Below are 27830 nucleotides of genomic sequence, written 5' to 3' on the forward strand. Positions count from 1 at the left end.
CAATAATAATCATTCAATACTGTCACTGTACTTATGGGAACAATAATAATCATTCAATACTGTCACTGTACTTATGGGAACAATAATAATCATTCAATACTGTCACTGTACTTATGGGAACAATAATAATCATTCAATACTGTCACTGTACTTATGGGAACAATAATAAACCAGGCACTGTTATGTAAAGAGAGACCCTTCCTCCTCCTCATCACCTGAACTGAAAGTGGTTAAACCATCCCTTCACCCTTTCTGTTTTACGATACCGTTTCACTTTCTGATGATGTACTTTTTCAATGTTCATTTACAAGGAATGTATTGGTGTTATGCCTGTCATAAACACAAATGACAACAATAATGTCATCTACACAGTCAAAAACAATAAGTTGACCAATGAGGATCTTTAAAACCTTACCTCTAGACGTAACTGTAAACACAACGCATCACAAAGACCTATTTGTTTTTGTTCTAAAAGACAGCTTGTCCTATTGGACTCAGTATTCATTAGTTTGGGTGGGTTGCAGAAGGCTTATTAACCTATACTACGGTTAGTTTAATTCAGGGTCACACAGAGCAGTTTCTTAGTAGTCTTAAACAAATCTACTTTGAAATAAAAGTATACACCTCACACACATGTTTATGGGCTGATATAGAGTTGAAATGTATTCTATTTTCAGTTTGCATCCCAATATAACACTTTATATACATCACAGAAGACTGAAATATAACAAAACCGTTTGACATAAAATCACCGGATTTTTGGAAGGTTCTATAAAATAATGTTTATTAAATAATTAAATTATGAATCCTATTAATAACATTCCACACTCATGAAGCTACTAAGTCATTTGACTACAGGAAAGAGATCACATGTCAATGCACAGGACTTACTCCTCTCTCATCGTGGCCAAATTGTAAATATAAAACCACAGGTTAGTTTGGAAACATGCTGACGTGTTAGTGGGGATTAAACAAGTCATGCAGCAGATTACTGCCAGTTCACATCTATGTTTGGCAACCCTAGGAATGACTTCAACTCAGTTCAAATTCAAATGACCAACATGACCATTGGAACTATTCCATAGCTTCTGCAGCCATCATTGCTGTGCTTCTGATTCATGAAAGTACTAACAGTACTGTCTATACACACTGAAAGTACTAACAGTACTGTCTATACACACTGAAAGTACTAACAGTACTGTCTACACACTGAAAGCACTAACAGTACTGTCTATACACACTGAAAGTACTGACAGTACTGTCTATACACACTGAAAGTACTGACAGTACTGTCTATACACACTGAAAGTACTGACAGTACTGTCTATACACACTTTGAAAGGTACAGATTGCAAGTGGCAAGTGGTTTCTGAGCAGTAAAATGTGAAGGCCTACTGAGAAATATCTTAGCTAGGACAGGGAGGAAGACATTATGTCGACAACGAGCACCGTCATCAACGGCGACGCCACCTTTGACCTCCATATACATTGATCTGGGAAGCATTCATGTCTGCGAAGCAGAGATATTGGTTAAAAATTAATGTCAAAGAAAAGTTCAATTATATATTTAAAACATATTTCTAAATATATATTACACGTAACAGATAATTAAGTAATAAAAAACATGTTGGACTTCTTCTCATTGGTGTGACCTAAGTATTCTCCTTTGACATCAACTTCACCTGAAGCATCAGGGTTCTTGGAAATGTCTGAGAACCACGAGACTACTTAGATTAGAAGGTATTCTGTAACACTTCAATCGTAATGAGTTGTTACGCCTTAAAAATTAATTTTAAGACTTGTTGTGGACGTGTATGACCCTGTTAGAATATCGTTTACGTCTTACAATGATCCTCACAACAACAACAACAAAAACTGCCGTTTTGAATCAGTCGAAATGTTGACACAGAGAAACAAAAAAGTCATAAATAATTATACCTGCAGGCTTTAATTATCAAGTCGTCAAATCATCAAGCCCAGTATGATTGGTGTAAGAACTCAAACAAGTCTAAACACAATACACATACTGTAGCCGATTTGGGTGAGAACAGTTTTTATAGATGTGTTTACATTAGGTGTGTTGCTCAATAGAGTGTTATGAGAAACGCTGCCAAACTTCTGTCGCCATTAAGACTGAAGGTTGGTTATCAGTTGGCTGCCACTGTCATTTTCACAGCTTTATTCTTGTCAAATATGTAACTCACTTCATGGCAGCTTTATTCTTGTCAAATATGTAACTTTACTTCATGGCAGCTTTACTCTTGTCAAATATGTAACTCACTTCATGGCAGCTTTATTCTTGTCAAATATGTAACTTTAATTCATGGCTCCTTTATTCTTGTCAAAGATGCCAGTATAAATAACTTCATGACAAAGTCACCAAGAGTGTCCAAGTAACTCAGCTGTTAAAATCTGTTTTAATTGTGTTGGCGGTCACTTCTCTTCTTGACATTGACTGTACTAGCTACAGTGTCTTCAGAAACTATTCATACCCCTTGGCTTATTGCACATTTTGTTCTGTTACAGCCTGAATTCAAAATGAGTTAAATATTATTTTATTTTTTACCCATCTACACACAATACCCCATAATGACAGTGAAAAACACGTTTTTGAATTGTTTTGCAAATGTATTGAATATGAAATGCAGAAATATCTCATTGACATAAGTTCACACCCCTGAGTCAATGCTTTGTAGAAACACCTTTGGCAGTGATTACAGCCATGTGTCTTTCTGGGTAAATCTCTAAGAGCTGTGAGTCTTTCTGGGTAAGTCTCCAAGAGCTGTGAGTCTTTCTGGGTAAGTCTGCAAGAGCTGTGAGTCTTTCTGGGTAAGTCTCCAAGAGCTGTGAGTCTTTCTAGGTAAGTCTCTAAGAGCTGTGAGTCTTTCTGGGTAAGTCTCTAAGAGCTGTGAGTCTTTCTGGGTAAGTCTCTAAGAGCTGTGAGTCTTTCTGGGTAAGTCTCTAAGAGCTGTGAGTCTTTCTGGGTAAGTCTCTAAGAGCTGTGAGTCTTTCTGGGTAAGTCTCTAAGAGCTGTGAGTCTTTCTGGGTAAGTCTCTAAGAGCTGTGAGTCTTTCTGGGTAAGTCTCTAAGAGCTGTGAGGTCTTTCTGGGTAAGTCTCTAAGAGCTGTGAGTCTTTCTGGGTAAGTCTCTAAGAGCTGCGAGTCTTTCTGGGTAAGTCTCTAAGAGCTGTGAGTCTTTCTGGGTAAGTCTCTAAGAGCTGCGAGTCTTTCTGGGTAAGTCTCCAAGAGCTGTGAGTCTTTCTGGGTAAGTCTCTAAGAGCTGTGAGTCTTTCTGGGTAAGTCTCTAAGAGCTGCGAGTCTTTCTGGGTAAGTCTCTAAGAGCTGCGAGTCTTTCTGGGTAAATCTCTAAGAGCTTTCCGCAACTGGATTGCGCAACATTTGCCCATTTTATTATTTTCAATATTCTTCAAGGTCTGTCACATTAGCAACGTTCAAGAAACCAGACAACCATTTTTCAGAACATGCCATAGATTTAAGTCCATGTAACTTATTGTGACTTGTATAGCACATCTTTACCTCTGAACTTATTTAGGTTTGCCATTGGGGGTTGAAAAATTAATGACTCAAGGCATTTCAGCATTTCCATTTTTTATGAATTAGTATAAAGTAAAACATTTAAAAAACATAATTCTGCTTTCACATTACAGAGTAGTGTGTGTGTAGGCTACTGACAACAACAACAAAAAAGTAATCCATTTTAAAATCAGGGCTGTAACACAACAACATGTGGAGAAAGTCAAGGGGTGTGAATACTTTCTGAAGGCATTGTACGTTTATCTCTTGTGATGATATATAAAAAACAGAGATAAGAGGAGAGTACATTGGAAGATCTATCACCATTCCACCCTACTGTGTGTGTGTGTGTGTGTGTGTTGTTTGCAAAGGGAACACTCTGTTCTTGATGTATTTATGATAGCTGTGGGTGTGTCGGACTTATAGGACTATTACAAAACAGGGGTTAATAGAAGCCTTTTGGCTAAAGCCACTGTGGTCAACTGGTCCTTCCTCTCTCTTCAGAGTTGAGCAAATTTCCTGCAGAAACGAAGATACTTGTTTATGCCAGGCGGTACTTTATTCATCCCTTAGATGACATACTATAAACACATGATTTATACTTGTATATGATGAAGGGGTGTTAAATGCTGCAGGGCGGCCATATTCTCTGAGTGTACAAAACATTATGAACGCCTGCTCTAACCATGACACAGACTGATCAGGTGAATCCGGGTGAATGCTATGATCCCCTTTTTGATGTCCCTTGTTAAATCCTCTTCAATCAGTGTAGATGGAGGGGGGAGACAGGTCAAAGAAGGATTTTTAAGCCTTGAGACAATTGAGACATGGATTGTGTACGTTTGCCATTCAGCGGGTGAATAATGGCATGACAAATTATTAAAATGCCTTTGAACGGGGTATGGTAGTAGGTGCCAGGCACACCGGATTGTGTCAAGAGTTTTTCACGCTCAACAGTTTCCTGTGTGTAACAAGAATGGTCCGACACACAAAGGACATTCAGCCAACTTGACACAACTTTGGGAAGCATTATGGTCAACATGGGCCAGGAATCCCTGTGTAATGCTTTCAACACCTTGTAGAGTCCATGCCCTGACGAATTGAGGCTGATCTGAGAGCAAAAGGCAGGGGGAGAGGGGTAACTCAATATTAGGAAGGTGTTCTTAATGTTTTCTACACTCGGTTTACAATGGTCTGGATTGCAATGGGATGGTGAAAGAATGGTACATAGGGAGTAAAACATGTATTTAGGACAGAAGTCTACAGATAGAACGGTTTCTTCCCTCCACCTGGAACCTCCCTATATCTGCAGACTTTGTAGCTGGCACAGTGTGAGGGTGTGTACCCTGGCGTTGCCCACATTGACCTGTGGTGACACGATGTTGGTAGTGAGACAGAAGGTAGCTGTAACGAGGACATCAGTCTGCAGACAGAACACTCAGCCTAGTACCTGGAACCTCCGTATACCTGGTCTTTGGACCTGGCACGAGTACCCGTCTCCTCATCCTGCCAACGCAACTGTTGGATATGTGTGTGTATTGTTTTGTACTGTTAGGTATTACGGCCCTGTTTGAGCTAAAAACATAAGCACCTGCGATAACATCTGAAAAATATGTGTACACTATGCGACTAATAACAATTTGATTCGAGACTCAAATAGAACCGTTTGTTCTCAAACTCTCAACCATCTTGATTTTTTTTCTGTGGAACTAGTTTCTTACCAAGACAGATTAATCATTAAGGTGGATTAAGGTGTAACTAGGAGCTCCCTCATGTAGACTACACCCACAGACACACACACACACACACACACACACACCCAGACACACATACACAGACACAGACAGCCACACCCACAGACACACATACAGACACCAAAAAAAAAAAAAAAAAAAAAAAACACACACCGACACACACACACACACACACCCAGACACACAAACCCAGACACACACCCACAAACCCAGACACACACACAGACACCCAATAAATAAAAAACACAAACACACACAAACAGGCAGATGGACAGATGGACACATGCAAAACTCTGTGAAAATGAGAAATGTGATTCTGTGAAAACAATAAATAATTAAGAGTAATGAAATGTACAATAGTCATCTCGTGTTAGTGAATTAAAAAGGGGAAGGAGAAGAGTAGAGCTGGCTGAGTTGACGTCTACAGGATTAAGACCTTCTTCAGATATGTGTTTCTGGGCCAGGAATGAATGTAAAAATGACTCAAAGACTTTCCAGTTGTGTGTTTGTAAGTGGTCCTTCTGATGAGTCCATCCTAACCACTTCACATAATTATGTCTCACCAGTCATTTAGTTCACTGGGGGGGGTTTGTTAGAAGTCTATGTCTATGTCTGCTTCCCAAAATGGTTCCCAATGTGTCCTGGTCAAAAGTAGTGCACTATATAGGTCATACGGTGCTATTTGAAATGTAAATGAGCAAGTGGAACAGTGGGCTGCGGCAGCCATGTTACGTAAAATCCTTGGTAGGGTCATGAGAGGCTGCTGGCTTTCTGGCTCAAGAGGCTTTTCCTTGCTTTCCTTTGAATGTGGCTTTGAAAAAAACAGATCTGTGATCCAACAGGATGAATGGGGGGGGGGGGGGGGGGGGGGTAGTTGGCTTTGAGGAGCTCTGACTGCAGGCTCTGAGGCTATTGGCTTTAGAGAAGGAACACTAGCTTCTACCGTTGGCAGTGTTAGTGAGCTAGCGCTTGTTATAAACTCATTGACATGGCCATCTCAAGCAGTGAGACCCACGTTACATTAGCAACAAAGCATTTTGGAATCTGGTAGTTGGCTTTGAGGAGCTCTGACTGCAGGCTCTGAGGCTATTGGCTTTAGAGAAGGAACACTAGCTTCTACCGTTGGCAGTGTTAGTGAGCTAGCGCTTGTTATAAACTCATTGACATGGCCATCTCAAGCAGTGAGACCCACGTTACATTAGCAACAAAGCATTTTGGGAATCTGGCCACTGTCCAGTCAGTGAATTTGCATGCTCTCCAGAAGGGAAAGAATGCACTCATCCTGTCACAAGAGTTGAACGTGGACAGCAGGTCCCTCGATGAAGGCAGACCCATTTCAATAGATGTGCCTGATTTCTAAAAGGTGAAGAGTACACAGTGAACTCAAACACAGCTAACTTTGAATAGCAGCAGCTCCTCTCGTCACATGACATCTCACAGACTGTAGTTTGGGACTGTGGATGTAGTACAGTCTATATGTGATCTACAAACGTACTGTTGACAGACTTACACTGAACATTTATTTAACAAAGTACAAACAAGGTTGCCCTACAGAACCAGATACGATTTACAATACGGGCGGCAGTTAGCCTAGCAGTACGGGCGTAGCAGTTAGCCTAGCAGTACGGGCGTAGCAGTTAGCCTAGCAGTACGGGCGTAGCAGTTAGCCTAGCAGTACGGGCGTAGGAGTTAGCCTAGCAGTACGGGCGTAGCAGTTAGCCTAGCAGTACGGGCGTAGCAGTTAGCCTAGCAGTACGGGCGTAGCAGTTAGCCTAGCAGTACGGGCGTAGCAGTTAGCCTAGCAGTACGGGCGTAGCAGTTAGCCTAGCAGTATGGGCGGCAGTTAGCCTAGCAGTATGGGCGGAAGTTAGCCTAGGTCAATAACCTAAAGGTTGCTGGTTCAGATCACTCAGCTGACTAGGTGGGAACAAAATCTGTTGTTGTGCCCTTAAGCAAGGTACTTATCCCTCTGGATAAAAGTTTCTGCTAAATGACTAAAATGTCAATTTAAAATGAATGTACAAACCAGGGGCATCAATTGGGTAAGTCATGAAACCCTAGCTCAACACATACAATTAAAAACAGGCTGTATTTATATATTATTTTTTTTTACCCCTTTTTTTCTCCACAATTTCATCTCATCCAATTGGTAGAAGTTACAGTGAAGTTAGAAGTAGAGTAGTACTGAGTAGACACTGTCACTAGAAGTAGAGTAGTACTGAGTAGACACTGTCACTAGTAGTAGAGTAGTACTGAGTAGATACTGTCACTAGTAGTAGAGTAGTACTGAGTAGATACTGTCAATAGTAGTAGAGTAGTACTGTCAATAGTAGTAGAGTAGTACTGAGTAGACACTGTCAATAGTAGTAGAGTAGTACTGAGTAGATACTGTCAATAATAGTAGAGTAAAGGGGCCTCCAGGGTGGCACAGTGGTCTGCGCCACCAGAGTCTCTGGGTTCGCGCCCAGGCTCTGTCGCAGCCGGCCGCGACCGGGAGGTCCGTGGGGCAACGCACAATTGGCATAGCGTTGTCCGGGTTAGGCAGGGTTTGGCCATAGGGATATCCTTGTCTCATCGCGCTCCAGCGACTCCAGTGGCGGGCCGGGCGTAGTGCGCGCTAACCGTGGGGGCGGGTGCACGGTGTTTCCTCCACCTCCGACACATTGGTGCGGCTGACTTCCGGGTTGGAGGCGCTCTGTGTTAAAGAAGCAGTGCGGCTTGGTTGGGTTGTGCTTCGGAGGACGCATGGCTTTCGACCTTCGTCTCTCCCGAGCCCGTACGGGAGTTGTAGCGATGAGACAAGATAGTAATTACTAGCGATTGGATACCACGAAAATTGGGGAGAAAAGGGGATACATTTTTAGAAAAATAAAAAATATATATAAATAGTAGTAGAGTAGTACTGAGTAGACACTGTCAATAGTAGTATAGTAGACTGTCAATAGTAGTAGAGTAGTACCGAGTAGACACTCTCAATAGTAGTAGAGTAGTACTGAGTAGATACTGTCAATAGTAGTAGAGTACTGAATAGATACTGTCAACAGTAGTAGAGTAGTACTGAGTAGACACTGTCACTAGTAGTAGAGTACTGAATAGATACTGTCAACAGTAGTAGAGTAGTACTGAGTAGACACTGTCACTAGTAGTAGAGTAGTACTGAGTAGATACAGTCAATAGTAGTAGAGTAGTACTGAGTAGACACTGTCAATAGTAGTAGAGCAGTACTGAGTAGACACTGTCACTAGTAGTAGAGTAGTACTTAGTAGATACTGTCAATAGTAGTAGAGTAGTACTGAGAAAACACTGTCAATAGTAGTAGAGTAGTACTGTCAATAGTAGTAGAGTAGTACTTAGTAGATACTGTCAATAGTAGTAGAGTAGTACTGAGTAGACACTGTCAATAGTAGTAGAGTAGTACTTAGTAGATACTGTCAATAGTAGTAGAGTAGTACTGAGTAGACAATGTCAATAGTAGTAGAGTAGTACTTAGTAGATACTGTCAATAGTAGTAGAGTAGTACTGAGTAGACAATGTCAATAGTAGTAGAGTAGTACTGAGTAGACACTGTCAATAGTAGTAGAATAGTACTGAATAGATACTGGCAATAGTTTTAAAGTAGTACTGAGTAGACACTCTCAATAGTAGTAGAGTAGTACTGGATAGATACTGTCAACAGTAGTAGAGTAGTACTGAGTAGATACTGTCAACAGTAGTAGAGTAGTACTGAGTAGATACTGTCAATAGTAGTAGAGTAGTACTGAGTAGATACTGTCAATAGAATAAAGAGTCTAGTGAAATGCTGACCTCACCCTTCGTTTGTCCTTGAAGAGATAAGCTAATAATAAGACTGTTTAATCTCCAGGGGTCGTGTGAATCAGCTGCTGTTCCGACTGTTCCCTGTAATTCACTGCCTTGTGACCCAGTCTACGGGTCCCAGCTCTGTGTTGACGTCTCACCATGCCCCACTTGATCAATAAGCTTCTGTTTACATCTAATACAGTTTTTATACAATCACTTTGGCACTAATTTCGGGGACCTTGATGTCCTTTTTCAAAACTCTAGACACAAAACTCACAACCAATGATCAAAATGCAAATTTTTCAAAACTCTAACACTTTTTCCAATTGCTTGGATACAATACACATAAAGATAAGATAATTTGTTCCTTGAACTAAAATCGCCTGTTCAAAATGACACAACTTAACATCAAAGTATTACCATTTCAAAATGCAATTCACACATTACATCTGAAATGACTGTCTATTCATTTCATTACAATGATCGAACTATCAATTGATACAACGGCTCAAAATGATAACTGTGTTACTCTTAATGCATAGTTTTATGGAAACTGACAAACAATTTTCCATCTTTAGATCATGAACGTTTCAGGATAACGAGATCCATTGACAACAATTACTGTGGAACATGAACCAATTGGACTACAATATCTATGGATGTAATGTTTCATCTTCATTCTTTATCAGACACGGTTTCTATGGTCCCAGCCACCACTTTTCCAGACCATGTTTTCAGATTTGACATTCCTGTACACTCACCAGCCACTCCATTAGGTACACCTATCTGGTACTGGGTAGGACCCCCTTTTTCCTCCACAACAGCCTGAATTATTCACGGTGTTGTACATTAAGAGATGCCCTTCAGCACACCACTGTTTTAAACAGCTGTTATTTGAGCATGTTTGGCCTTTCTGTTATGTTGAATGAGTCTGGACATTCTCCTCTGACCTCTCTCATTAACAAGGTGTTTTTCCCCACAGAACTGCTGCTCACTGAATGTGTTTTGTTTATCGCACTATTCTCTGTAAACTCTAGAGACTGTAGTGCGTAAAAATCCCAGGAAGGCAGCTGTTTCTGAGATGCTGGAATCACCATATGTGGCATCAACAATCATACCACGGTCAAAGTTGCTTAGATTACTCATCTTGCCCGTTCTAATGTTTCGTCGAACAACATCTAAAGCTCTCTACTCTATATACTCTATATATTGAGTTGCAGGCAGCCAAATGATTCGCTGTTCGAATGTAACCTTCCTTGATGAGCTAAATCAGGTCTGTAGAGCTGATGGCATGACCTATGTCATTGTGTGGGATAATGTCAGGTTCCACCATGCTCAAATGGTGCAAGCATGGTTTCAGGCCCAACCACATTTTACCACCCTTTACTTACCCCCATACTCTCCTTTCCTTAACCTGATTGAGGAATTTTTCTCCACATAGAGGTGGAAGAGTATATGATAGACGCCCTCACGAACAAGCCGCCCTTCTCCAGGCCATGGATGACGCATGCAATGACATCACGGCAGACCAGTGTCAGGCCTGGATTCGCCCAAAGATTCTTCCCAAGATCTTTGGCTAATGAAAACATGATGTGGATGAGAACCTGTGGCCAAATCCATAAGACAGTGATGATGGAAAAATAGAAGTACAGTAATCAAGCCTTTGTTTTGCTATTTACAGTAAGCCAGGTGAGGAACGGTTGATGTTTTACAGTAAGCCAGGTGAGGAACGGTTGATGTTTTACAGTAAGCCTGGTGAGGAACGGTTGATGTTTTACAGTAAGCCAGGTGAGGAACGGTTGATGTTTTACAGTAAGCCAGGTGAGGAACGGTTGATGTTTTACAGTAAGCCTGGTGAGGAACGGTTGATGTTTTACAGTAAGCCAGGTGAGGAAAGGTTGATGTTTTACAGTAAGCCAGGTGAGGAACGGTTGATGTTTTACAGTAAGCCAGGTGAGGAACGGTTGATGTTTTACAGTAAGCCAGGTGAGGAACGGTTGATGTTTTACAGTAAGCCAGGTGAGGAACGGTTGATGTTTTACAGTAAGCCAGGTGAGGAACGGTTGATGTTTTACAGTAAGCCAGGTGAGGAACGGTTGATGTTTTACAGTAAGCCAGGTGAGGAACGGTTGATGCTTTACAGTAAGCCAGGTGAGGAACGGTTGATGTTTTACAGTAAGCCAGGTGAGGAACGGTTGATGTTTTACAGTAAGCCAGGTGAGGAACAGTTGATGTTTTACTGTAGTTTTTTTCTTTTTTTGTAGCTAATTATTTTTGCTTTGATTCAAAGAAACCTATGTTGTGATTTTATTGCATTTCATCAATATATTTCATATTTTGTTCAATGATTCCACTGTGTCTGTAGTATTCTCTCTACTAGTCCTTTTACAGTGATGTATTTACGTGTACTAGCATAATGAAACATGTATCACATATTTCGTACTACAATATTTAATGATTGTACGAACAACTACACAGTGAAACTATCGGTATCTTGTGTGTGGGTGATCTAAATGAATGTTCCTATGGTATTTCATGATTAATGAGTTATTTGAACCAATGATTCTGCAAGTGCAAGGTTTCTTTAAAGATATGAATGCAGAATGAAATGTATTGAACATTGGACAGCCTGTGTTTACAAGTGATGACCGTTTTGAGTTTTGTGTCTAGAGTTTTGAAAAATGACCACAAGGTTCTGAAAATAGTGCCAAAGTGATTGTATACAACTGTAATGACAAACTTGCCAATTCTTGCTCTGTTGATGTACAGGCTTACAAATAAGATTGATTGATACTTAGAAAATATTTGGTAGAGCAGGAGGGAAGTGATAATGAGTTCTTCTGTGAAGAACTCGTCATCTCCGTGAAGAACTCGTCATCTCCGTGAAGAACTCGTCATCTCCGTGAAGAACTCGTCATCTCCGTGAAGAACTCGTTATCTCCGTGAAGAACTCGTCTTTATTTTGAGGACACAGATTACTTTTTTTTCAGTTGGACTATAGTGCAAACTTTTTCTTGAAAACAAATCTTGAATGGCTCAACTCTGCCACACTATCATGACTTCAGTCTTGGGCAGAATTCCACAAAAACAGTCCCACCCATTGGTACAGTACCCACTGTACCCAACAAAGCACAGTACAAAGCCAACACCCCCATATGTAATAGTAATCAGTATTCCAAGTCATATCAAAAGGTTCTACATTTTTTTTTTTGGGGGGGGGGGGGGGGTTTGCCAACTTCAAAAAGACGCAAGGGAGTGCCGCCACCACTCACCCATTACAATCTATGTCTCATTGTGATTGGTCTGCTTGTTGGTGCCACACATTCAGATAGCACGTTCTAGTCGGGATGGAAGGGATTGTGTTACTTAAATTCAGTGCCAGAGGTTGAGTGGTGATAACTGGCTGTAATGTGTGTGTGTGTGTGTGTGTGTGTGTGTGTGTGTGTGTGTGTGTGTGTGTGTGTGTGTGTGTGTGTGTGTGTGTGTGTGTGTGTGTGTGTGTGCGCAGTGGTAGAGTGGTGATAGCTGGCAGTAGTGCTGGGCGACACACCAGTCTTATCTGCTTGGACTCAGGCTCAGTCTGGCACGCATTAAAGATAATGAAACCGGCTGTAAACACAACACGCCCCTGTCAACACACAGAACACCAGCCATCCTGGCTGTCAACACAACACACCACCATCAACACACAGAACACCAGCCATCCTGGCTGTAAACACAACACGCCCCTGTCAACACACAGCCATCCTACAGTACCTGGGTATTTAGGGCTAATACAGTGGGGCAAAAAAGTATTTAGTCAGCCACCAATTGTGCAAGTTCTCCCACTTAAAAAGATGAGAGAGGCCTGTAATTTTCATCAGGACGATCGGGTTCCACGCAAGATCGTGGAGCCCCATCATCCTGATGAAAATTACAGGCCTCTCATCTTTTTAAGATCGAGGAAGATTATCAGTGGTCTTGTATGTCTTCCATTTCCTAATAATTGATGATTTGACAGTTGATTTCTTCAAACCAAGCTGCTTACCTATTGCAGATTCAGTCTTCCCAGCCTGGTGCAGGTCTACAATTTTGTTTCTGGTGTCCTTTGACAGCTCTTTGGTCTTGGCCATAGTGGAGTTTGGAGTGTGACTGTTTGAGGTTGTGGACAGGTGTCTTTTATACTGATAACAAGTTCAAACAGGTGCCATTAATACAGGGTAACAAGTGGAGTACAGAGGAGCCTCTTAAAGAAGAAGTTACAGGTCTGTGAGAACCAGAAATCTTGCTTGTTTGTAGGTGACCAAATACTTATTTTCCACCATAATTTGCAAATAAATTCATAAAAAATCCTACAATGTGATTTTCTGGATTTCTTCCCCTCATTTTGTCTGTCATAGTTGAAGTGTACCTATGATGAAAATTACAGGCCTCTCTCATCTTTTTAAGGCGGAGAACTTGCACAATTGGTGGCTGACTAAATACTTTTTTGCCCCACTGTATAATGATGATATAAGAGTCTTGAAACGGTTTTCCCTTTTCAGTTAGCCAATCAGGAGATATTGCCAAAACTTGAGAAAGTTACACTTAACAGAACCAGTGTGCTATCTATCCCTCAGGCTGTCACGTAGATGACTCAAACAGTGCACTACGTACGGAATACAATGCCATTTTGGAAGCGTTCAGTACACGCAGATTATCCCTGTCCTGTTGGTACAAACAGGCGACAGGGCAACATGCCTGGCGACAGGGCAACGTGTTCGCAGGGGGGTAGACGTAGTCTGGTCCTAGATAAGTACTGAAGCTCTTCATTCTGCCTGGCGACACCCCAGTGATGTCACAGTCCATTGCTTGGAAAAGATGCTGTAACGAGAAGAAAAAGAATGACTTCTGTATTCCGTTCTACATGTTTATGGAGTAATATTTTCCCTAACAGGAAATATGACATATACATTTGCAGTAATGTGTTGTTAAGTTGTTAACATGCATGTCACTATAAAACTTTGTTATTTTGGGGTCATTGTATTTTTAATATAGATTTTTTTTTGTAAACAACTTTCCACCTCAGTTGTTTTCCTGGACTTGGACATATAACGATTGTAACGAAGTCCCCAAAACACAAGTCTCTTGTCACGGCATGAGACAGATCAAATTAAATGACAAGAGAACAGAACGTTTCTCGTGCTGTGGCTCATAAAACAAATTAAACAACAGGCCTCCTCATTAAACGATCTCTCAGGCCTCCTCATTAAACTATGTCTCAGGCCTCCTCATTAGACTCTGTCTCAGGCCTCCTCATTAGACCCCCCCTCAGGCCTCCTCATTAGACTCTGTCTCTGGCCTCCTCATTAGACTCTGTCTCAGGCCTCCTCATTAGACTCTGTCTCAGGCCTCCTCATTAGACTCTGTCTCAGGCCTCCTCATTAGACCCCCCCCTCAGGCCTCCTCATTAGACTCTCTCAGGCCTCCTCATTAGATTCTGTGTCAGGCCTCCTCATTAGACTCTGTGTCAGGCCTCCTCATTAAACTATGTCTCAGGCCTCCTCATTAGACTCTGTCTCAGGCCTCTTCATTAGACTCTGTCTCAGGCCTCCTCATTAAACTATGTCTCAGGCCTCCTCATTAGACTCTGTCTCAGGCCTCCTCATTAAACTATGTCTCAGGCCTCCTCATTAGACTCTGTCTCAGGCCTCCTCATTAGACTCTGTCTCAGGCCTCCTCATTAGACTCTGTCTCAGGCCTCCTCATTAAACTATGTCTCAGGCCTCCTCATTAAACTATGTCTCAGGCCTCCTCATTAGACTCTGTCTCAGGCCTCCTCATTAGACCCCCCCTAGGCCTCCTCATTAGACTCTGTATCTGGCCTCCTCATTAGACTCTGTATCAGGCCTCCTCATTAGACTCTGTCTCAGGCCTCCTCATTAGACTCTGTCTCAGGCCTCCTCATTAGACTCTTTCAGGCCTCCTCATTAGACTCTGTCTCAGGCCTCCTCATTAGACTCTGTCTCAGGCCTCCTAATTAGACTCTGTCTCAGGCCTCCTCATTAAACTATGTCTCAGACCTCCTCATTAGACTCTGTCTCAGGCCTCCTCATTAGACTCTGTCTCAGGCCTCCTCATTAGACCCCCCCTCAGGCCTCCTCATTAGACCCCCCCTCAGGCCTCCTCATTAGACTCTGTCTCTGGCCTCCTCATTAGACTCTTTCAGGCCTCCTCATTAGACTCTGTCTCAGGCCTCCTCATTAGACTCTGTCTCAGGCCTCCTCATTAGACTCTTTCAGGCCTCCTCATTAGACTCTTTCAGGCCTCCTCATTAGACTCTGTCTCAGGCCTCCTCATTAGACTCTGTCTCAGGCCTCCTCATTAGACTGTCTCAGGCCTCCTCATTAGACTCTGTCTCAGGCCTCCTCATTAAACTATGTCTCAGGCCTCCTCATTAGACTCTGTCTCAGGCCTCCTCATTAGACTCTGTCTCAGGCCTCCTCATTAGACTCTGTCTCAGGCCTCCTCATTAGACTCTGTCTCAGGCCTCCTCATTAAACTATGTCTCAGACCTCCTCATTAGACTCTGTCTCAGGCCTCCTCATTAGACTCTGTCTTAGGCCTCCTCATTAGACTCTGTCTCAGGCCTCCTCATTAAACTCTGTCTCAGGCCTCCTCATTAGACTCTGTCTCAGGCCTCCTCATTAGACTCTGTCTCAGGCCTCCTCATTAGACTCTGTCTCAGGCCTCCTCATTAGACTCTGTCTCAGGCCTCCTCATTAAACTATGTCTCAGGCCTCCTCATTAGACTCTCTCTCAGGCCTCCTCATTAGACTCTGTCTCAGGCCTCCTCATTAGACTCTGTCTCAGGCCTCCTCATTAGACTCTGTCTCAGGCCTCCTCATTAGACTCTGTCTCAGGCCTCCTCATTAGACTCTGTCTCAGGCCTCCTCATTAGACTCTGTCTCAGGCCTCCTCATCAGACTCTCTCAGGCCTCCTCATCAGACTCTCTCAGGCCTCCTCATTAGACTCTGTCTCAGGCCTCCTCATTAGACTCTGTCTCAGGCCTCCTCATTAGACTCTGTCTCAAGCCTCCTCATTAGACTCTGTCTCAAGCCTCCTCATTAGACTCTGTCTCAGGCCACCTCATTAGACTCTGTCTCAGGCCTCCTCATTAGACTCTGTCTCAGGCCTCCTCATTAGACTCTGTCTCAGGCCTCCTCATTAGACTCTGTCTCAGGCCTCCTCATTAGACTCTGTCTCAGGCCTCCTCATTAGACTCCACGTCATTTACCAAAATTCATTGTAGAAACTAAGAGGACACTAGAGAAGACTCTTTCCATTCCTGACGCTGTGTTTTTGGGTGGAGAACAGTTGGGCAAGTAGTGTACTTCACAAGAATTCAGCAATCGTTTCGTCAGACTTGTGTGAAATATGTCACTCTGTACCCATCGAAGAGAGTTCTCACCCCTCCCAAAGCATGCCACTTTGCATCAGAGGGCGATGGTCATGCAGAGATGTGCTGCTCTTGTAGAAGCTCCAAGAACATGTGAATGTGAAATATTTACAATGAAAATGTGAACACTTCTAGTCTGGTGCCAGATCTGTTTGTGCTGTCGGGGGTAACTTTGGAAAGAGAGCACAAACCGATCTGCGACCTGACATGAAAGTGTAATTATGAATCACTACATTGGACTGGTCCAAAGTGAAGTCTGACGAGTGAAGATGTAATTAAATCTTCAATGTAATGAATCCACTTTCCTGTTGTCTTTCCACGGTTCCATAGCTTCCCACTCCTATTGTCTTTCCACGGTTCCACAGCTTCCCACTTTCCTGTTGTCTTTCCACGGATCCATAGCTTCCCACTTTCCTGTTGTCTTTCCACGGTTCCATAGCTTCCCACTCCTGTTGTCTTTCCACGGTTCCATAGCTTCCCACTTTCCTGCTGTCTTTCCAAGGTTCCATAGCTTCCCACTTACCTGTTGTCTTTCCACGGTTCCATAGCTTCCCACTTTCCTGTTGTCTTTCCACGGTTCCATAGCTTCCCACTTACCTGTTGTCTTTCCACGGTTCCATAGCTTCCCACTTTCCTGTTGTCTTTCCACGGTTCCATAGCTTCCCACTTTCCTGTTGTCTTCCCACGGTTCCATAGCTTACCACTTTCCTGTTGTCTTTCCACGGTTCCATAGCTTCCCACTTTCCTCTTGTCTTTCCACGGTTCCATAGCTTCCCACTTTCCTGTTGTCTTTCCACGGATCCATAGCTTCCCACTTTCCTGTTTTTCTTCCACGGTTCCATAGCTTCCCACTTTCCTGTTTTTCTTCCACGGTTCCATAGCTTCCCAATTTCCTGTTGTCTTTCCACGGTTCCATAGCTTCCCACTTTCCTGTTGTCTCTCCACGGTTCCATAGCTTCCCACTTTCCTGTTGTCTTTCCACGGTTCCATAGCTTCCCACTTTCCTCTTGTCTTTCCACGGTTCCATAGCTTCCCACTTTCCTGTTGTCTTTCCACGGTTCCATAGCTTCCCACTTTCCTGTTGTCTTTCCAGGGTTCCATAGCTTCCCACTTTCCTGTTGTCTTTCCACGGTTCCATAGCTTCCCACTTTCCTGTTGTCTTTCCACGGATCCATAGCTTCCCACTTTCCTGTTGTCTTTCCACGGTTCCATAGCTTCCAAATTTCCTGTTGTCTTTCCACGGATCCATAGCTTCCCACTGGGGTGATCCAGGGAGAGAGTTTCTCAGGATAGGCTGCAGTGCACAAAAATACCTTTCTATCACGTAACTGGATGAAAGGTGTCATACAGGAGACGTTAAGTTGATGGGGAAGTATGAACACGTTGAAGGAAATTAAGTAACATTTCACTTGACTGAGGAGAATATTGTAACTATTGTCAATATGGTGGTTAAAAGACAGGGTTTAGATCACGACTGTTTCTACACTGAATAAAAATATAAACGCAACATGTAAAGTGTTAGATCCATGTTTCGCGAACTAAAATAAAATATCCCAGAAATGTTCCGTACCTACTAAAAGCTTCTTTCTCTCAGCTTTGGAAGTTTGAATCAACAGAGATACAGAGACGAGATCCTGAGGTCCGATGTCGCGCCGTTCATCCGCCGCCATCACCTCGTGTTTCAGCATGATAATGTACGGCCCCATGTCGCAAGGAGCTGTACACAATTCCCCAAAGCTGAACATGTCACCAGTTCTTTCATGGCCTGCATACTCACCAGACATGTCACCCGTTGAGTATGTTTGAGTATGTTTGGGATGCTCTGGATCGACGTGTACGGCAGCGTGTTCCAGTTCCCGCCAATATCCAGCGACCTCAGCGACCTCACACAGCCATTGAAGAGGAGTGGGACAACATTCCACAGGCCACCAATAAACAGCCTGATCAACTCTATGTGAAGGAGATGTGTCGCGCTGCATGAGGAAAATGGTGATCACACCTGATACTGACTGGTTTTATGATCCAGCCTCTTTTTTTGAAGGTGTCTGTGACCAACAGATGCATATCTGTATTCCCAGTCATGTGAAATCCATAGATTAGTGCCTAATTTATTTATTTAAATTGACTGATTTCCTTATATGAACTGTCACTTAGTCAAATCTTGAAAATTGTTGCATGTTGCGTGTATATTTGTGTTTGAGAAATGGAGAAATGGGACACTACTCCTAACCTGTCACATTGTCCCCGGGACATTGACTTTGATCCAGTCTGTCGATTTCATTAGTAAAGGTTTCTTTAACTAGCTGTTTTTATGTGTTGTGGGTATTAACACTGTGTGTGTGGGGGGGGGGGGGGGGGGGGGGGGGGGGGGGGCTGCTACCCTCCGACCTGTCCGGTTTGGTTACACCTGCCAGGGATACTGTATATACCACTCTGGTTTAACTCTAAGGGTCGTTGGCCTCTTGCTCTGGCTGCCTAATCTGCTTTGACAAGGTGACAGACGAAGCCTTATTGGGGTCAACTAAGGTCCTACGGTCCCACTACACTGGCACCTTTCTCTTGGTAGAGAGGCCATCACATCACAAGGCAATTGTGTTTTGTGCAGTCAGTCAGCGAGTCAACGAGTCAGTCAGTCAGTCAGCCAGCCAGCCAGTCAGTCAGTCAGTCAGTCAGTCAGCTCACCTAAAGTACTAGGAGTTCAGCCAAGACCGCTACTATCAGAGGAAGGACAGCAAAATAACAGCTGTGTGAGGTGATCCCTCCCTCCCTCCCCCCCTCCCTCCCTCTCCTCCCTCCCTCTCCTCCCTCCCTCTCCTCCCTCCTTCCCTCTCCTCCGCCCCATCTTTCTCTTCCTCTTTTGTCATTTCTCTATTTTGGTGTTATTTTTGCTACCCTGTCAGGCACCTGGAGTTACAGGGTGAGGTCTCTCCTCACTTCTCTAACAGACACTGCTGCTACTGCTGTTATCAGATGATCTGTATGTCTCTGTAAAATAGGATTTTATTGGTATAATACTAGTTTTTGGTGCATGTCTGCATAGAGGAGAGCCCTAGTCTAATCTGTTTGATACAAAAACTATCTTCTAGAAGTGTTAGGTTGCATTCGGTGTCACCAGTTCCAAAAAAAGTGACAAACACAATATCCTGAAAATGTACTGATAATAACAAAAATAATTCCCCTTATTTTTTGTACCATAAACAGGAAATTCAGTGACAGAATGTGGTCAGTAACATCTTGAAAATATAATATGTCACTTCCATGACCCTGTGTCATCCAGGGTCGGCTTATTAATAGTGGCCTTTCTCTCTCTCTGTATCTCAACTTCCTTGTTGTCCCTATGACACGGTCACGCTATGTTCCATCCTGTGTTCTACTAACCAATCACCATTCATCTACAGAGAGAGAAAAAAAAGAAAAGTGTTGTTGTGGAAATTCTTACACAGGAAACTCAAAGTCAATATTAAATGAATCACTCTTTTGTTGTCAGCAAGCCGAAGAGGTCACGGTTAAACTTAGATGCATAAGTACCTGTCTGACGTGAGCTTCATAAAGGGTCCTTCCTTACATAGAACCTTATTTACTGCTATCTAAACATACATAACCATGATTCATTGGATCAGTTCACACATGTTACTGGCTCCGTCTCCTATCTTAACTTAAAGCACATATTCTGGGCGTTCTGCCAAATGTTCCTCCGGAGGGGGCCCTACCCCTCCTCTCTTGACCAGACACAGGCAGAAACCAAGGAGTGTTTATGACACCAAAGATAAGATGCACAAAGTCAACGTCATTCATTACAGTGTTTGGTGGGTGTTGAGTTGTGTTTGGGGGCTGTTGGTTGTCTAGGTGGCTGTTGAGTTGTGTTTGGGGGCTGTTGAGTTGTGTTTGGGGGCTGTTGAGTTGTGTTTGGGGGCTGTTGAGTTGTGTTTGGGGGCTGTTGGTTGTGTTTGGTGGGTGTTGGTTGTGTTTGGGGGCTGTTGGTTGTGTTTGGGGGCTGTTGAGTCGTGTTTGGGGGCTGTTGGTTGTGTTTGGTGGGTGTTGGTTGTGTTTGGGGGCTGTTGGTTGTGTTTGGGGGCTGTTGAGTTGTGTTTGGGGGCTGTTGGTTGTCTGGGTGGCTGTTGAGTTGTGTTTGGGGGCTGTTGGTTGTGTTTGGGGGCTGTTGGTTGTCTGGGTGGTTGTTGGTTGTCTTGGGGGCTGTTGAGTTGTGTTTGGGGGCTGTTGGTTGTCTTGGGGGCTGTTGAGTTATGTTTGGGGGCTGTTGAGTTGTGTTTGGGGGCTGTTGGTTGTCTTGGGGGCTGTTGAGTTATGTTTGGGGGCTGTTGAGTTGTGTTTGGGGGCTGTTGGTTGTGTTTGGGGGCTGTTGAGTTATGTTTGGGGGCTGTTGGTTGTCTGGGTGGCTGTTGAGTTGTGTTTGGGGGCTGTTGGTTGTCTGGGGGGCTGTTGAGTTGTGTTTGGGGGCTGTTGGTTGTCTGGGTGGTTGTTGGTTGTGTTTGGGGGCTGTTGGTTGTCTTGGGGGCTGTTGAGTTATGTTTGGGGGCTGTTGGTTGTTTTTGGGGGATGTTGGTTGTCTTGGGGGCTGTTGGTAGTGTTTGGGGGCTGTTGTATGTCTGGGTGGCTGTTGAGTTGTGTTTGGGGGCTGTTGGTTGTCCGGGTGGCTGTTGAGTTGTGTTTGGGGGCTGTTGTATGTCTGGGTGGCTGTTGAGTTGTGTTTGGGGGCTGTTGGTTGTCTGGGTGGCTGTTGAGTTGTGTTTGGGGGCTGTTGGTTGTCTGGGGGGCTGTTGAGTTGTGTTTGGGGGCTGTTGGTTGTCTTGGGGGCTGTTGGTTGTTTTTGGGGGCTGTTGGTTGTCTTGGGGGCTGTTGGTAGTGTTTGGGGGCTGTTGGTTGTCTTGGGGGCTGTTGAGTTATGTTTGGGGGCTGTTGGTAGTGTTTGGGGGCTGTTGAGTTCTGTTGGGGGCTTTTGGTTGTCTGGGTGGTTGTTGGTTGTGTTTGGGGGCTGTTGGTTGTTTTTGGGGGCTGTTGGTTGTGTTTGGTGGGTGTTGAGTTGTGTTTGGGGGCTGTTGGTTGTCTTGGGGGCTGTTGAGTTATGTTTGGGGGCTGTTGAGTTGTGTTTGGGGGCTGTTGGTTGTCTGGGTGGTTGTTGAGTTGTGTTTGGGGACTGTTGAGTCGTTTTGGGGGCTGTTGGTTGTCTTGGGGGCTGTTGAGTTATGTTTGGGGGCTGTTGAGTTGTGTTTGGGGGCTGTTGGTTGTCTGGGTGGTTGTTGAGTTGTGTTTGGGGGCTGTTGAGTCGTTTTGGGGGCTGTTGGTTGTCTTGGGGGCTGTTGAGTTATGTTTGGGGGCTGTTGAGTTGTGTTTGGGGGCTGTTGGTTGTCTTGGGGACTGTTGGTAGTTTTTGGGGGCTGTTTGTTTTGTTGGGGGGCTGTTGGTTGTCTTGGGGGTTGTTGAGTTATGTTTGGGGGCTGTTGAATTATGTTTGGGGGCTGTTGGTTGTTTTTGGGGGCTGTTGATTGTCTTAGGGGCTGTTGGTTGTGTTTGGGGGCTGTTGGTTGTGTTTGGGGGATGTTGGTTGTGTTTGGGGGCTGTTGGTTGTGTTTGGGGGATGTTGAGTTGTGTTTGGGGGCTGTTGGTTTTCTTGGGGCTGTTGAGTACTTTCTTGGGGCTGCTGAGTTGTGTTTGGGGGCTGTTGGTTGAGTTTGGGGGCTGTTGATAGTGTTTGGGGGCTGTTGGTAGTGTTTGGGGGCTGTTGAGTTGTGTTTGGGGGCTGTTGAGTTATGTTTGGGGGCTGTTGAGTTGTGTTTGGGGGCTGTTGAGTTGTCTGGGTGGCTGTTGAGTTGTGTTTGGGGGCTGTTGGTTGTGTTTGGGGGCTGTTGGTTGTCTGGGTGGTTGTTGGTTGTCTTGGGGGCTGTTGAGTTGTGTTTGGGGGCTGTTGGTTGTCTTGGGGGCTGTTGAGTTATGTTTGGGGGCTGTTGAGTTGTGTTTGGGGGCTGTTGGTTGTGTTTGGGGGCTGTTGAGTTATGTTTGGGGGCTGTTGGTTGTCTGGGTGGCTGTTGAGTTGTGTTTGGGGGCTGTTGGTTGTCTGGGGGGCTGTTGAGTTGTGTTTGGGGGCTGTTGGTTGTCTGGGTGGTTGTTGGTTGTGTTTGGGGGCTGTTGGTTGTCTTGGGGGCTGTTGAGTTATGTTTGGGGGCTGTTGGTTGTTTTTGGGGGATGTTGGTTGTCTTGGGGGCTGTTGGTAGTGTTTGGGGGCTGTTGTATGTCTGGGTGGCTGTTGAGTTGTGTTTGGGGGCTGTTGGTTGTCCGGGTGGCTGTTGAGTTGTGTTTGGGGGCTGTTGTATGTCTGGGTGGCTGTTGAGTTGTGTTTGGGGGCTGTTGGTTGTCTGGGTGGCTGTTGAGTTGTGTTTGGGGGCTGTTGGTTGTCTGGGGGGCTGTTGAGTTGTGTTTGGGGGCTGTTGGTTGTCTTGGGGGCTGTTGGTTGTTTTTGGGGGCTGTTGGTTGTCTTGGGGGCTGTTGGTAGTGTTTGGGGGCTGTTGGTTGTCTTGGGGGCTGTTGAGTTATGTTTGGGGGCTGTTGGTAGTGTTTGGGGGCTGTTGAGTTGTGTTGGGGGCTGTTGGTTGTCTGGGTGGTTGTTGGTTGTGTTTGGGGGCTGTTGGTTGTTTTTGGGGGCTGTTGGTTGTGTTTGGTGGGTGTTGAGTTGTGTTTGGGGGCTGTTGGTTGTCTTGGGGGCTGTTGAGTTATTTTTGGGGGCTGTTGAGTTGTGTTTGGGGGCTGTTGGTTGTCTGGGTGGTTGTTGAGTTGTGTTTGGGGGCTGTTGAGTCGTTTTGGGGGCTGTTGGTTGTCTTGGGGGCTGTTGAGTTATGTTTGGGGGCTGTTGAGTTGTGTTTGGGGGCTGTTGGTTGTCTGGGTGGTTGTTGAGTTGTGTTTGGGGGCTGTTGAGTCGTTTTGGGGGCTGTTGGTTGTCTTGGGGGCTGTTGAGTTATGTTTGGGGGCTGTTGAGTTGTGTTTGGGGGCTGTTGGTTGTCTTGGGGACTGTTGGTAGTTTTTGGGGGCTGTTTGTTTTGTTGGGGGGCTGTTGGTTGTCTTGGGGGTTGTTGAGTTATGTTTGGGGGCTGTTGAATTATGTTTGGGGGCTGTTGGTTGTTTTTGGGGGCTGTTGATTGTCTTAGGGGCTGTTGGTTGTGTTTGGGGGATGTTGGTTGTGTTTGGGGGCTGTTGGTTGTGTTTGGGGGATGTTGAGTTGTGTTTGGGGGCTGTTGGTTTTCTTGGGGGCTGTTGAGTACTTTCTTGGGGCTGCTGAGTTGTGTTTGGGGGCTGTTGGTTGAGTTTGGGGGCTGTTGATAGTGTTTGGGGGCTGTTGGTAGTGTTTGGGGGCTGTTGAGTTGTGTTTGGGGGCTGTTGAGTTGTGTTTGGGGGCTGTTGGTTGTGTTTGGGGGCTGTTGGTAGTGTTTGGGGGCTGTTGATAGTGTTTGGGGGCTGTTGGTAGTGTTTGGGGGCTGTTGAGTTGTGTTTGGGGGCTGTTGAGTTGTGTTTGGGGGCTGTTGAGTTGTGTTTGGGGGCTGTTGGTTGTCCGGGTGGCTGTTGGTTGTGTTTGGGGGCTGTTGAGTTGTGTTTGGGGGCTGTTGGTTGTCCGGGTGGCTGCACTCACAGACACTGGCTCCTTTATCTTTCCAACAGTGTGTGACTAAGCTTGTAGTCTGTGGGCATGGTTGGTTTAGTGGTGCCTGTCTGTTGAAATGAAGGGTACGTGAGATCCATGGCAGTTCAGCTCAGTTCTTTGGGAGGAAGGCAGAGAAGACATGGTAAATACGGTCTGCTGCAGAGTAACAATGGTATCAACAATGGTATCAAGGAAGAGACCAACATTCTACATTCTACAGGCCAACATTCTACAATATAGAGGTCTACATTCTACTGGCCAACATTCTACATTCTACTGGCCAACATTCTCTATTCTACTGGCCAATACTTTACATTCTACTGGCCAACATTCTACATTCTACAGGCCAACATTCTACAATATAGAGGTCTACATTCTACTGGCCAACATTCTACATTCTACTGGCCAACATTCTCTATTCTACTGGCCAATACTTTACATTCTACTGGCCAACATTCTACATTCTACAGGCCAACATTCTCTATTCTACAGGCCAACATTCTACATTCTACAGGCCAACATTCTACAATATAGAGGTCTACATTCTACAGGCCAACATTCTACATTCTACAGGCCAACATTCTACAATATAGAGGTCTACATTCTACTGGCCAACATTCTACATTCTACTGGCCAACATTCTCTATTCTACTGGCCAATATTTTACATTCTACTGGCCAACATTCTACATTCTACAGGCCAACATTCTCTATTCTACTAGCCAATATTTTACATTCTACTCGCCAACATTCTACATTCTACTGGCCAACATTCTCTATTTTACAGGCCAACATTCTACATTCTACAGGCCAACATTCTACAATATAGAGGTCTACATTCTACTGGCCAACATTCTCTATTCTACTGGCCAACATTCTTTATTCTACTGGCCAATATTCTACATTCTACTGGCCAATATTCTACATTCTACAGGCCAACATTCTCTATTCTACAGGCCAACATTCTACATTCTACTAGCCAACATTCTACATTCTACTAGCCAACATTCTCTATTCTACTGGCCAACATTCTACAGGACAACATTCTCTATTCTACTGGCCAATATTCTACAGGCCAACATTCTCTATTCTACAGGCCAACATTCTACATTCTACTAGCCAACATTCTACATTCTACTGGCCAACATTCTACAGGCCAACATTCTCTATTCTACGGGCCAATATTCTACAGGCCAACATTCTCTATTCTACTGGCCAATATTCTACATTCTACTGGCCAACATTCTATATTCTACAGGCCAACATTCTCTATTCTACTGGCCAATATTCTACATTCTACTGGCCAACATTCTACATTCTACAGGCCAACATTCTCTATTCTACTGGCCAATATTCTACAGGCCAACATTCTCTATTCTACTGACCAATATTCTACATTCTACTGGCCAACATTCTACATTCTACAGGCTAACATTCTCTATTCTACTGGCCAATATTCTACATTCTACTGGCCAACATTCTACATTCTACAGGCTAACATTCTCTATTCTACTGGCCAATATTCTACATTCTACTGGCCAACATTCTACATTCTACTGACCAACATTCTACATTCTACTGGCCAACTGACTAACTCACCTTGATTCACCCTGCCGTAGGCATTCTGACTGTCAACACTACTACTTAACATAATACTCTTCACTTGAGCCTCAAATAGCCCTTAACCAGACGCCACCGAGTACATGACGCAGAAAGTTGACAGACATGCTAATTATTAAGCGTGGGCAGGGCATGGCCATACTGACAGACTGCTTAACTCGTGCCAGATAAGATTTAGCTGGTGCTCACAATAGAGAAGGCTTGTGTAAAGACATGGAAAACAAGGGAATGGGATGGTAGAGGAGTGTCAGTATGGCTTGGCACTGCTTTCCATTGACACAGTTCAGATTCTGTAAATGTTTTTTTACTTTGTATGACTGTATTTAGAAATTTAAGCTGGGAGTCAGAGGTAGTAAAGTGTCCACAGAGGTTCTGGTGTTGTCCCTGTAGAGTAAAACTGTCTGACTGTTCTCTGGTCCTGGTGTTGTCCCTGTAGATTAAAAACGGTCTATCTCTAGGCTCTGTTGGCTCCGAGGCAGCAGAGACACCCAGCTGTGTGCTTTTCCTGTGTGGTGGAACCATCATTACAGTGTTGTCAGAAAGATTACCACCAGACTCACCAAACCACACGCTGCCTGGCTGCTCACTGTCTCTGGATACCATTGATGTTCAGACAATTAGTTACATAACAGCAATGACTGACAGGTAGCATGCCTGTGTTGACAAACATAGGTAAATACTAGTTCACTAATAAACCATAGCCTTATTGGATTGAAATCATACAGCTGAGATTTGACTTGAGGTTTTGGGTGAGTGGGGTCATTAAGTAGCAAATGGGTGTGGCTTACAAATAGCCCCACCTGGTTCTCAGTTCTGCACAAAAATAACAGTTAATCTATTAATTGTTCCTGAACTACTTGTGTAATGTTTTCATGTATCAACGTACCTGTTAAGGCGGAGATTCATCACGTGTGGGTTAGACGGGAACAGACGCAAGGCGTTTTTAGGTTACACAATGGTGTGCATGTCTGTGCAATGGTGCGCAGAAAGTTCATCCAAGCAGCTAGTCTCCCTGACACTCAACCCATATTTGGTCACATATTAGATTAACTTCTATTAATATTACATTCATCAAGTCATTTAGTATTGATCAATTCGTTTATGAAATCATTTCAATTTGGTATTCAGAACATTGTGCTCTAATAAATGACTTAATAAGTCCACATCACACATTCTACCAATGCATTGGCAGAACTGTTTAATGGGTTTATGCAATGTTAAAAACCAGCAACATGATCACATGAACAGTCTAAGACCCCGGTTCTGATCAGATGTTAACATGATCAGAGGTTCTGGTCCTCTGTTGGTGTTTTAAATCACTCAACAACATCTGCACAGCGTCATATTGTTTTGTTAGACTGTATCTGCACAGCTTTATACTGTTTTGTTAGACTGTATCTGCACAGTTTTATACTGTTTTGTTAGACTGTATCTGCACAGCTTTATACTGTTTTGTTAGACTGTATCTGCACAGCTTTATACTGTTTTGTTAGACTGTATCTGCACAGCTTTATACTGTTTTGTTAGACTGTATCTGCACAGCTTTATACTGTTTTGTTAGACTGTATCTGCACAGTTTTATACTGTTTTGTTAGACTGTATCTGCACAGCTTTATACTGTTTTGTTAGACTGTATCTGCACAGCTTTATACTGTTTTGTTAGACTGTATCTGCACAGCTTTATACTGTTTTGTTAGACTGTATCTGCACAGCTTTATACTGTTTTGTTAGACTGTATCTGCACAGCTTTATACTGTTTTGAAAGACTGTATCTGCACAGCTTTATACTGTTTTTTTACTGTCGACTTCATCTGGAAGAATTTATAGCGTGTATGCAATTGTCTCTTTCTTTAAAAAGTTAAATATGCGCAGATAACGCTGCGGCTATGAAAAGGTGATGACGTAAAACCTCTATATCAAAGTCAACCAACCAGGAGAGGACGTGCGCAGGACAAGTAGAGATGAGTTGTTTAGAGATATTTGGTCACGTAGGCAGAACCGAGAGCCAGCTAGCTGTCAACATGTTTGAGTCCCAAAGGACACACTGTTCCCTATATCTT

At 43.9% G+C, this 27830-nt stretch overlaps 1 protein-coding gene across 1 annotated transcript in view; it reads left to right on the forward strand.

Annotated features, from left to right (window-relative positions):
* The window catches only part of LOC129827461 (TSC22 domain family protein 1-like), a 59313-nt gene that overhangs the window by 1518 nt on the left and 29965 nt on the right, over nt 1-27830 (forward strand). The window lies entirely within an intron of this gene.

Source organism: Salvelinus fontinalis, chromosome 29 (assembly GCF_029448725.1).
Source record: "Salvelinus fontinalis isolate EN_2023a chromosome 29, ASM2944872v1, whole genome shotgun sequence".
Lineage (NCBI taxonomy): Eukaryota > Metazoa > Chordata > Actinopteri > Salmoniformes > Salmonidae > Salvelinus > Salvelinus fontinalis.